This window comes from Schistocerca cancellata, chromosome 1 (genome assembly GCF_023864275.1).
Source record: "Schistocerca cancellata isolate TAMUIC-IGC-003103 chromosome 1, iqSchCanc2.1, whole genome shotgun sequence".
Taxonomy (NCBI): domain Eukaryota; kingdom Metazoa; phylum Arthropoda; class Insecta; order Orthoptera; family Acrididae; genus Schistocerca; species Schistocerca cancellata.
The window spans coordinates 527,977,999-527,990,713 of NC_064626.1; positions in this window are offsets into that span (position 1 = coordinate 527,977,999).

A 12,715-nucleotide genomic window follows, 5' to 3' on the forward strand; every position below is an offset into this window, starting at 1 on the left:
AATACTCGGACGGTGACTAAAATTGGTGGAAAGGTATATTTTTCGTCGTGAAAGTCATTTTAACAAACATGTGCATTTGTTGGTCAAATAATTGATCCGCAAAATAGGTTTAAACAAAGAAATCGGGTAAACAGCAGAAAAGCTATTAAAACACTTTGTTACCTCATCTCTTTTCGATATATGTTTCAAATTATTTGTTCCATGTTTATAATCACTTCATAATGAAACGTTTCATAGCACAACAGAATTTTAGTAATGACAGAAAACAACAAGTCGTCAGCGGCGTAGGAGTGGGGGCTTTGATATATAGCGTAACTTTAATCGCAATCATTCAATATTTTGTTTGCTTATCCTTAAATGAGTCCGAATATTTAGACTGGACTATTGTTTACACTTACGTGGACGTTCTCGATTATGGAATTACGCGAAAGTAATACTCCATTGCAGTGGATTTTAGATATCGGCTCTTATCTGCATCACGTTTTTCGGAATTAAAGCAAAACTAAAACTTGACTAAATGTCTGTGGCACGAGAGACAGTTGGCACCCAAACATTTTGACTCAGATTCCGGCGCTGATAATCTCCTTCTGTGAGATCGTAGAGGAAGAGGTATAAATAAGGACACCATATTTTGTTTCTGACTTAAAGGTGCCTTCTTTTGTAAGCATTCTAGATTTTATACCTTCATTAACAACTACAAAATGTTTAAAAATGATGAGAGGCGAAACAACAATTAATAGCCATTACTTCTATTCGAAAACAAACATTGACGAAAAGCTTGTAAAACAGAACTTAAAAAAAGGGAGTGCAGATACGTGCATCCGCAAAAAATGTAAGAAATCTTTTGAAATATCTTAATGAAATGGGTTAAAAAATACAAAATGGTAGACGAGTCTACAAAAAGCAACTTTTGTACATTTATGCATGAGATCTGAAATTATTTACAGTAATCGCAAACGTAATTAGCTCCTTCACAGCCACCACGATCTAAGTGTGCCCAGATTTGGCACATAACACATTTAATATACACCTCTCCTGTCTTGAGAGAACTTTTCATCACAATGCAGCTTGCATCGTTTGAGTCTGGTATATCCCCATGATTCATGGCGAGGTCATTATCGCTGTCCACAAGGTGAGAGCTGCAGGAGCGTGAAGAATCCGATGATCAATCAGATAGTTTTGTGGATTTTTTTTTTTTTTTTTTTTTTTTTTTTTTTTTTTTTTTTTTTTTTTTTTTGCACGGCTTGGGATTTGGTCCTCTGTTCGCAGGGAGGCCTCCAAACCCAGAGAAATTCAAAAACCTCTTCTTAACAGCACTTTTGTCAAGCGACTTCCTCAACTGACCTTTGCATGGCGTTCCAGTGATGTGGCAGGCGGTTGCCTGTTTTCGTCCCCGCGTTGTGGTTTTCTTCTTGCCAAAACATCTTGACAAAACTGTTTAACACTCTAAAATAACATTGAAACCTTGATAACTGTTGTGTTACACAACCAGATGACGAATTCGCGAGGCATTATCTGCCTACACTTGTCAATAGGCATCCGGAGTCTTAGGGGTGTCTGCGTACCTATTAACCTGTTCAGGCTCTAGATCACAGTTTCATTCCGGTATGTGCCGTACGGAGCACTATATTGTTTCGATGAACTACGAGTATGAAGCATGGTGTTATGTGAAATTATCTTAAAATTAACTTCATTTAACAGCGTTTTTGAAAAAAGGCAACAGTGAAATATCATGTTGTTGGTAATGAAATAAAGCAGATAACCATTTATTGACTGAAAGGAAAGTTTGGTTTTAAACTCCGGTCAAATTACCGAGACCATTAGTAACGGACTGAAGTAGGTATGGTTTCTTCAGTATGCAGTGTCCTTCAGTAGAGGAATATATAGTAGTACTGTGTTAGAACAGGTATAATCTCTACATTCAGTAATTAGCCTTCTTCTCCCTTTTAGATAATCTGATTATGGCTAACCACGGTGAAACTATTGTAAATAGGAATAAATTTGCAAACGTTTAATATAACCGTGACAACTGATTGCAGTATCAATGAGCCAATGATAGAGTGGAGTGAATACTACTATGCTCAATTTTCAAAGCCTTTTACTTACCTATTCTTGGCTTGCTTGGCCTATGACAGTTTCAACTCAGCCCTAATTTACCAGCATTTTTCGGGGCTCTAATGGGGCCTTCATAGCAACCATACCTACCGTGGGCAAAGGTCTTCACTGCACTTCGCCCGCTGATGTTCCCGTATATGAGGACACTGTCCACCTCTCACGACTTGGAATTTGGGTTTGACTTAATTCAGGAATCATATTAATAAAAGAAATCCCTCTGGAAAGCCATACCTTGATATACCAAACGTTTTATATACCGTTTCTACGGTACATAAGAGATGAAAGGTTTCGTATGCAACTCGGGTGAGACCCCTACGGACTAAATTGCTTGGGTACATGAAAACAGTGGAGGATCCGAAGAATGTTGGAAGATGTTGGTAAGTCCGGAGAAAGTGGAAACACGTGTGTTTCAAGCAGGCCCTAGCAGTAGTAGCAAATTGTACAAGACGATAATGATGAAAATTTTATACTCCGTGCGTTATATTAACGGTATAGATAGGGTACCAATTTCTTCCGCACAAAATACAGGGGTTGGACAAAATATTGAAACGCCAGGAGAAACGCACGCTTGAACGTAAACGTAGATAATAGCCAAGCCAGCCGCTTATGGTGCTGTATTTGACTAAGAACTGTACCTGGGCACTCTCATGAACACGTTGCAAGTTCCAGGCGTGGACGGAACAGCGTTCAGTGTAGTTGCGAGTGCATTATATCGTTGCAGAATAAGCTCTGAAGTGACGTATTTGTTGATGCTTCCGTAACCAAGATAGCAGAAGTGTTTGGTATTTCAAGAGGCATCCTATCGAAGATTTACACCGCATACACGGAGAACAGACAAACAGAATACACTGTTTTCGATCTAGGACAAAAGCGTGTGTTGAGTGCTTGTGTCAGACGGTCATTGAGGAGGGCTGTGACGAAAAACACCCACTGCAGAACTGAATGTCACATTCTCAAACGATTTAAGCATCAAAACAGCAAGGAGGGAGTTTCATAACTAGGCAATCGCAGGGTGAGCTATAAATGCGAAACCAGTCATCAGTGACGGATATGTCTGTAACGAGAAAATGTGGTGTCGAAACCATAAACTTGGAGTATCAAGCAATGGAGGAAAGTCATTCTGTCGGATCAGTCTTGGTTGACACTGTTTTCAACTTCTGATCGAGTTTACAAAAAGGAAACATGACGAGGATTCGGTGACGATTTGCGCAGCCGTATTGAGGCATTCCATGAGCCCCGTAGTTACTCTGCAAGGAAGCATTACTGTCAGGGATTGTGTGATCATTTTGGCTGTTCAGGTCCATCCCATTTCTTCCCGAATGACGATGTTATGTTCGAATGAGACCAGACCCCTGTTCAGACAGCTCATATCGTCCATTACTGGTGCTGTGAGCAAGAGCATGTATTGTCATAACTCACTTGGTCACACAGTCATCAGGTCACAGTGGTGTGCTTTGGATAAAAAGCTGCGTGACTGCTTTCCACTACCATAATTCTTATCTAGATTTGCTTCTATTTTGCGGGAAGAATGGTGTAAGATTCTCTTGAAAGGCACATGCGACTTTTGTCTATCCATTCCGAGACGAATGTAAGCTGTCTGAAAGCTAACACACTTCCTGTACCATCCATGTTGGGCAAGGGGTTTGGTATCTCCATAGATTTGTCCATCCCCTATGTGTCTACGTGCTGTGTCCTTCAGTAATGGGATGAAAAGCACGTCAGACGTGCGTTGCAAAAGAAAATCTTAGGAAGTGACTTTACTTCCACCAATAGCTGTAATTACCGTTTATTTTCCACTATTCCTTAATTTCTGCTATGATGGCGTTGCCAAGTTGTAGGTATAATATCTAGTATGAGAATTATATGGTCATCCTAATATCATGTGGGTGTACTTGCGACAGTTTATACTGCGTACGTATACGATAGGAACTGCAGGAATTTCGTGCGTATCGATATTAAGGCCGATGTTTGCGTGCAATACTGTTGTGATGATCCTTGTTCGCCGCGATAGTAATGAGCTGTTTTACGACCTTTGAGTTACCAGTTTCCACCATTTTTGTGGTAGCGTTTGTGCTCACAAGAAAGCGAACAACGCATTAATGTGCTCTCACTTGCAGATTTTATTAATGTCTGGCGAATTCAGGTGCAATGGCCCCGGTCGGGGCACACATTTTCAACATGTCCCCAATGAAGTACATCAACGCCTGTTTGCAGCTAGGGTGTCCATTTAATTATCATTTCATTTCTAGCAAAGCTGCATGGTCATCCACGGTAACTGTTCTTTCGGGAACAGATACTACCGTCATATATATTTTATTATAGTTAATTCGCACTGGGCAGTGATCTCCTTTCTGCTTCTGGTGGTGTTTTTATATAGATTTTACGCATGTCTAGTAGTAATTTTTATGTCTGTCCGCATATACTAGTGACTAGGCGGCGTGCTGGCCTATCCACATGCACAAGTAATTTTACAGGTGCTTTGTAAATTAGTGAACCTATTCGAACTTTGTCATATTTTTTTCTAACGCTGCACGTAACTACAGTCCGTTGATTGCCGCTATCACTTTGAAATGGTTCCGTAGCCGAAGCTGGCCAATAATGAAAAATAAACAGTAATTACACTCGGGGGTGGACATGTCATTTCACACAGTTTGTATCGCCATGGTACAGGGTGACAATTATTGAGCTATATGGAAAAAATAGTAAATTAGCTACAACTGCGGCGTGCACACACTTTATTCAACATGTAAACGGCACTACAGATATTCGGATTTACCTTATGACATGTCCGATACGTCTGCCAACATTGGCTATGATGTAGTGCATACGAATAGCGAAACTCTGCGCGACCCGCTGAAGTGTCGGAACAGCGATGGTGTCGACGACCTCCTGAATGGCTGCTTTTAGGTCGTCAGTGGTTTGTGGTTATTCCTGTACACCTTGTCTTCAACATAGACCCACGAAAAGGAGGCGCCTGTGTTCAGATCCGGAGAATATGGCGGCCAATCAAGGCCCATGTCAGTGGCCTCTGGGTTCCTCAGAGCCAAAATGCGGTTCCCAAAGTGCTCCTCCAGGACACCAAACTCTCTCCTACTTCGATGGGATCGAGCTACGTCTTGCATGAATCACATCTTGTCGAAATCAAAGTCACTTTGGATAATGGGGATTAAATCGTTTTCCAAAGCCTTCACGCACCGTTCGGCTGTCACCGTGCCATCAAGGCATACCGCACCGATAATGCCGTGACTGGACACTGCGCACCACACAGTCACGCGTTGAGGGTGAAGAGACTTCTCGATCGCGAAATGCGGATTCTCAGTCCCCCAAGTGCACCAATTTTGCTTATTGACGAACCCATTCTAATGAAAGTGAGCTTCTTCGCTAAATAAAACCATACTAATTCCCACCATGCGCCACGGCCAACCGTGCGCTTTGAACGTCCTAACGGAAACAATTCAGAAGTTATGACGATTTTATTTTATAGAGGTCAGTAATTGCCACCGTGATCTGCCGAAGAAAGAAGAAGTCTGTGTAGGATCAAATTCCATGTTACCGCTTTTGGTATTGAGGAAATGTTGGTGTCGATGGAGGAACAGCCTTCAGCAATGTGAAACCGTGCAAGCTCTAAGGAAAGACGCGCACTATACAATATATAAAATAACCGAGAGGAAACAATAAGGAGACCAAGAGGCTAGGGTTAAGAAAGACTAAGACACGGATGCAGTATGTTTCTCCTACTGTCAAATCCATACATCGTTGTACCAATGACAGAAATAAAAGAGAGTTTCAGGCGTGGGATAAAAATTCATGACGAAAGGGTATTAACACGTTTGATCTACGCAGACTACAATTTTGTCTAAGTGCATACAAATTTTCGCCGCGCGGGATTAGCTGAGTCTTCCCTCGGGCATGGGTGTGTGTGTTTTTTTTCTTAGGGTAATTTAGGTTAAGTAATGTATAAGCCTAGGAACTGATGACATTAGCAGTGAAGTCCCATAAGATTTCACGCACATTTGAACATTTTTATATATATTTTCAGAAGGGCACTATCGACTAATCGAGTATCACCTCTCCATGTGGTGCTTACTTCAACCCACCATAAGAGCAGCAGTAGAAAACTAATGAGTAATACATTTTTACAGCACGATTTCCTTGCAGAAACTAAATTATTTTACCACAGAATGTCCAACACACCTCTATATATATATATATATATATATATATATATTGTGTGTAATTAAATTTTCTTTAAAAACTTTGAAGACAAGTTCCTTAAGCGAAATCACGAAATGTAGTCAAGTAAACGTGGGCTTACCTTAGGAGGTGTCAGCACTTCTTCATTTTCGCTACTGTGAGACCCAAATCTTCCACTACAATATCTTCAATTTCCATATTTTAGTAGGAGATATTATGAAGCGAAACAAGAAAAATTTCCGTGTAAACATAGGGTCTAAGATCCATGCATTAAGACTTGTAAGTACTTCTTTGACTTCGCTGCTGTGAAACACATCTCATCTATTGAGAAAAGTGTTCATACCTTTTTAAGATATGCATTTTACAGCCCATGTTTGCCAGCTATTTACTCTTGTCTTAGTGTGGGGAACTGTCTTCCTAATTTCTTTAAAGGTAATTTAGTCACACCCTGTATATGTATTTCGGAGTCTGTACAAGGGTATTTTCTGAGTGTTTTGGTGCATGATAAGTCTTGTCTTCTGTGGCTCGATACAGAAATATTGCGTTGCGTTTCATTTCTTACGCGTATCTATCTTTGTACCGGTATTGCGGTGGATATGTCTCCACAGCAGCACAAATGGCGGCAGAATGCGCTGCATGTCTTGTTTTAAATAGACTTCTTCTATTCACTGACTGTACATGCTATCGACAACAGTAAAACAGACTTTGTACCACACACTTAACCTGACGTTCAGTACCTCTCTCTTGAGTCTAGAGTTTGCTGTTCTGGAAGCGTTACTTGTACGTTAACAGTGATACAGAGCAGCACGATTATGTTTACAGATGAAAATCGATATACACGTCGTGTATGGATTCACTAAGTGCAATAGCAGAGGGCCACAGCAACGCTCTACCGATCTGATCGTTTTGTTGTCAGTAAGTCATCTCTTCGGTTAGTATTATCAAACCTAGCGATTATTTACGGAGACGTTACTTGTCATAAGGTACACTTGATACGACAGAATATTGCAGCATTGTGGTGCCGCTTTTTGTGGCAGGTAAAGGAGACTGATTTCGATGGTTTAGTGTAGCTAGATGAAACATAGGTGAAATCAGTTCAAACGCTGAAGACAGTTTGGTGTGACGGTTCACAAGGAGATGGCAGTGCCTGTTGGCAAAGGAAACAGAATTATTGTTATTAATGCCCTTCGGTTTACTCCTAGGTTTTTACATGTTTTCAGGTCACAGAAAACCTTCGATTGTCATAAGGAAATGAACCTCACTACCGTTCTATAATCGTCTGAAAATTTAATGTTACCGAATTTGGAGGAGCCATAGTACGTTATTACTTTACATATTGTTGTAAAGTCATCTAGAAAAGAACACGTCACTCACTGTTTACGACAAAGTAATATAAAATTTGATGAGGGAATGAAGGATGTGGAACTATTAGAACTTGTGTCACAACATTATCCACGACACCCGACATATGTTGAAGAGGAAGTTGCACACAAGCATGGACATTCTGTAAATTGATAACCCCCTAGCGCTGTACCTTTAATGCTGTATAGCTCGTAAATGCCTAAACCATGGATTACATAGCGCGTGAAAACAAGAAATTCACGCCTTAATATAATGAAAGATCCTTACTTAAATCTGTTTCTGAAATAACTGTGGAAAACTGGAGCAATGTTGTAGCACATACAATATATTTTCTTGGGGAACCATGGAGAACGAGTTCATATTGGAAGATAGTGTTTCTGAATTAGTTACTGCCGTCAGGGAGTCATCTGAAAGTTCACGTAACACTTTTTGGTGGTGGTGATGATGATGATGATGTTTGGCATGTGGGGCGCCCAACTGAGCGGTTATCAGCTGCCGTACAAAGTCCCAAATTTCTACAGTCGAAGTTTTACACAGTCCAGTCTAGCCAATGTCACTAATAATGATGATGATGATACGATGAGGCCAACACAAATTCCCAGTCCTCGGGCAGAGAAAATCCTCATCCCGGCCGAGACTCAAACCCGAGACCCCATGATCCAGAGGCGCAACGCGGGAGCTGCGGACTTGGTGGTGGTGGTTTCATTGTGCTGGTATTCTGAGTTTTACGATTTGTTGTGAAATTCATGGCGAAAATGTAACAGTCACCCTCCTTTTTTTTGTTTTTGGGGTCATCAGTCTTCTGAATGGTTTGATGCGTACCGCTACGAATTCCTCTCCTGCGCTAACCTCTACGTCTCAGAGTAGCACTTGCAGTCTACTTCCTCAGTTATTTGCTGAATGTATTTCAATCTCAGTCTTCCTCTTCAGTTTTTGCTCTCTACAGCTCCCGCAAGTACCATGGAAGTCATTGCCCCATGCCTTAACAAAGGTCCTATCATCCCGTCCCTTCTCCTTATCAGTGTTTGCTACATATTCCATTCCCCTCCGATTCTGTGCAGAACCTTCTCTTTCCTTACCATATCAGTCCACCTAATTTTCTATATTCGTGGGACCGATGACCGTAGCAGTCTGGTCCCTTTAATACCACAAAACAGCCAACAACCGTCTGTAGCACCACATCTCAAATGCTTCGATTCTCTTCTGTTGCCGGCCAGGGTGGCCGAGCGGTTCTAGGCGCTGCAGTCTGGAACCGCGCGACCGCTACGGTCGCAGGTTCGAATCCTCCCTTGGGCATGGATGTGTGTGATGTCCTTAGGTTAGTTAGGTTTAAGTAGTTCTAAGCTCTAGGGGACTGATGACCTTAGAAGTTAAGTCCCATAGTGCTCAGAGCCATTTGAACCATCTCTTTTGTTCCGGTTTCCCCACAGTCCATGTTTCACTATCATACAATACTGTACTCCAGACGTACTTTGTAAGAAATTTTTTCCTCAAGTTGAGGCCGATATTTAATATTAGTAGACTTCTATTGGCCGGGAATGCCCATTTTGCCAGTGCTATTGTGCTTTAGATGTCCTCTTTGCTCCGTCCGTCATTGGTTAATTTACTGCCTAGGTGGCAGAACTCCTTAACTTCGTCTACTTCGTGACCATCAGTCCTAATGTTAAGTTTCTCGTTGTTCTCATTTTTACTACTTCTCATTACCTTCGTCTTTCTTCGATTTACTCTCAACCCATACGCTGTACTCATTAAGCTGTTCGTTCCGTTCAGCAGATCACGTAACTTTTCTTCACTTTCACTCAGGATGGCAATGTCATCAGCGAATCGTATCATTGATATCCTTTCACGTTGAATTTTAATTCCACACCTGAGCCTTTCTTTTATTTCTATCAGTGCTTCCTCGTTGTACAGACTGAACAGTAGGGGCGAAAGGCTACATCCTTGTCTTACACCCTTTTTAATACCAACACTTCGTTTTTAGTCGTCCACTGTTATTATTCTCTATTGGCTGTTGTAGATATTGTATATGACCTGTCTCTCCCATATATCTCACCCCTAATTTTTCAGAATTTCGAACACCTTACACCATTGTAAATAGTCGAACGCTTTTTCCAGGTCAACAAATCCTATGAATGTTTCTTGATTTTTCTTTAGTCTTGCTTCCATTATTAACCGCAACGTCAGAATCGCCTCCCTCGTGCCTTTACCTTTCCTAAAGCCAAACTGATTGTATATATTTTTCTTATAAGCATCTGGGATGCATGAACTGTTAAGATGATAGTGTGATAATTCTCGCACTTGTCAGCTCTTGCGAATTGTGTGGGTGATGCTTTTCCTAAAGTCAGATGATATGTCGCCAGACTCATACATTCTACACACCAAAGTTAACAGTCGTTTTGTAGTCACTTCTCCCATAGGTTTTAGAAATTCTGTCCCTACTGCTTTATTTGATTTTGAGTCCTCGAAAACTCTTTTAAATTCTGATTCTAATACCGGATCCCCTGTCTCTTCTAAATCGACTACTCTTTTTTTTTCTATAACATCAAACGTATCTTCCCTCTCATAGAGGCTTTCAATGTATTCTTTCCACCTATCCGCTCTCTCCTCTGGATTTTACAGTGGAATTCCCGTTGCACTCTTAACGTTTTCACCCTTGCTTTTAATGTCGCCAAAGGTTGTTTTGACTTTCCTGTATGCCCAGTCTGTGCTTCCTACAATAATTTCTTTTTAGATGTCTTCACATTTTTCCTGCAGCCATTTCGTCTTAGCTTCCCCGAATTCCTAATAATTTTATTTTTCAGTGATTTGTACTTCTGTAATCCTGAGTTTCAAGGAACATTTTTGTTTTTTCTCCACTCGTCGATCAATTGAAGTATTTCTTCTGTTACCCATGGTTTCTCCGGAATTACTCACTTTGTACCTATGTTTTCTTTCCCAACTTCTGTGATGGCCCTTTTTAGAGATGTGCATTTATCTTAACTGTACTGCCTACTGAGCTATTCCTTCTTGCTACATCTATAGACTTAGAGAATTTCAACCGAATTTCGTCATTCCTTAGTACTTCCGTACCCCACTTCTTTGCGCATTGATTCTTCCTGACCAATGTCTTAATCTTCAGCCTACTCTTCATCACTACTATATTGTGATCTGAGTCTGTATCTGCTTCTGGGTACGCCATACAATCCAGTATCTGATTTCGGAATCTCTGTCTGACCATAATGTAATGTAACTGAAATCTTAACGTATCACCTGGCCTTTTCCAAGTATACCCCTTCCTCTTGTGATTCCTGAACAGTGTATCCGCTATTACCAGCTGAAACTTGTTACAGAACTCAATTAGTCTTTCTCGTCTCTCAATCCTTGTCCCAAGCCCATATTCTCCTGTAGCCTATTCTTCTATTGCTTAGTCTACAACTGTGTTCCAGTCCCCCATGACTATAACATTTTCACCCCCCCCCCTTACACACTGTATTGCCGTTTCAATAGGCCACGCAGGGTAGCCGTGTGGTCTCAGGCGCCTTGTCACGGTTCGTGCGGCTCTCCCTGTCGGAGGTTCGAGTCCTCCCTTGAGCATGAGTGTATGTGTTGTCCTTAGCATAAGTTTGTTTAAGTTAGTTTAATTACTGTGTAAGCCTAGGGATCGATGAGCTCAACAGTTTGGTCCCATAGAACCTTAGCACAAATTTCCTTTCCTTTCAATATCCTCATGCACTCTCTCTGTTTCTTCATCTTCAGCTTGCGACGTCGACATTTAGGCCTGAACTGTCGTTGTCGGTGTTGGTCTGCTGTCGATTCTGATAGGATCAACCCTGTCACAGAACTGTTAACAGTAACATACTCTCTGCCTTACCTCCCTATTCATGACGAACTTGCTCCGGTTATACCATTTTCTGCTGCTGTTGATATTACCCTATGCTCATCTGTCCAGATATCTTTGTCTTCTTTCCACTTCACTTCACAACACTACTATATCTAGACTGAGCCTATGAATTTCCTTTTTCGGATTTTCTAGTTTCCCTACCACGTCCGCTTCTGTCATTCCACGTGGCTGTATATGTGCTGCTCTTCCCCGCCACCCCGTATGTTATATCAGCACTTCAAGGGTACCGTCTAGCAGAAGCTGGGAACATTCTACGGCCGCTCAGTGAACTGTGAAGTAAAAAGCAGTTTTAATCGCACTACAGGAACCAATACAGGTATTGTGATAAGTTTAACGACTTATTGCAAGTCAAAGCGACGCTGGCGAGTGGTGCTTGGACACATTCAGCACTATACATCATCAGTCGAGCTCCACCGACAAAAGATCCTGGAAAATATGCTGAACAGCTCGTTACCGAATGTGTCTTGTGATCAGCAGTTGCTAAGACGTCGGAGTTCCTGGCCGCGGCAAGCAGGCTCCGAGGATGGACTAGAGACTCTCTCCACTCGTGGTCAGAACGGAAAGAAATGTTAACTTTCATAGTAGAATAAATACCTGTTAAAGTAAATGTTCAGGAGTGGGATCAAAATTCAGGATAGAAGAATATAGCAGAATAAAATTCATTCATGACATCTGAGTAATTACAAGACATAGTGAATAGAAAACACAGTATGATGAGTGCACAATATGGACTGAGGGTACACCGAAGTATGACTATAATGAGAAACTGCAGAATGAGGTTAAACTTAACATCAAAATTGCCGACCCCGAAGTAGATGAAGTGGAGAGACTCTGCTACAATGGACAAAAAAGAAAAGAAAGAAAGAAAAGAAAAGAAAAGAAAAGAAAAGAAAAGAAAAGAAAAGAAAAGAAAAGAAAAGAAAAGAAAAGAAAAGAAAAAGAAAACATATGACGAAGCAAGGCTTTGTGATCACGCGAAACTACATTCGTCCACTCAACTGTGTGGGTTCTTTGACTCCTCTGAGAGATGGCCCATTTTAACTACAACAGATAAAATATTGGTTCACACTATTACACAAATAAATAAAAGATTTCCTTAACTTTGACACATTTTTTGGCCCTCGATTGCTGGATAATTTACAGATGTCATGTACTAGCAAAGCA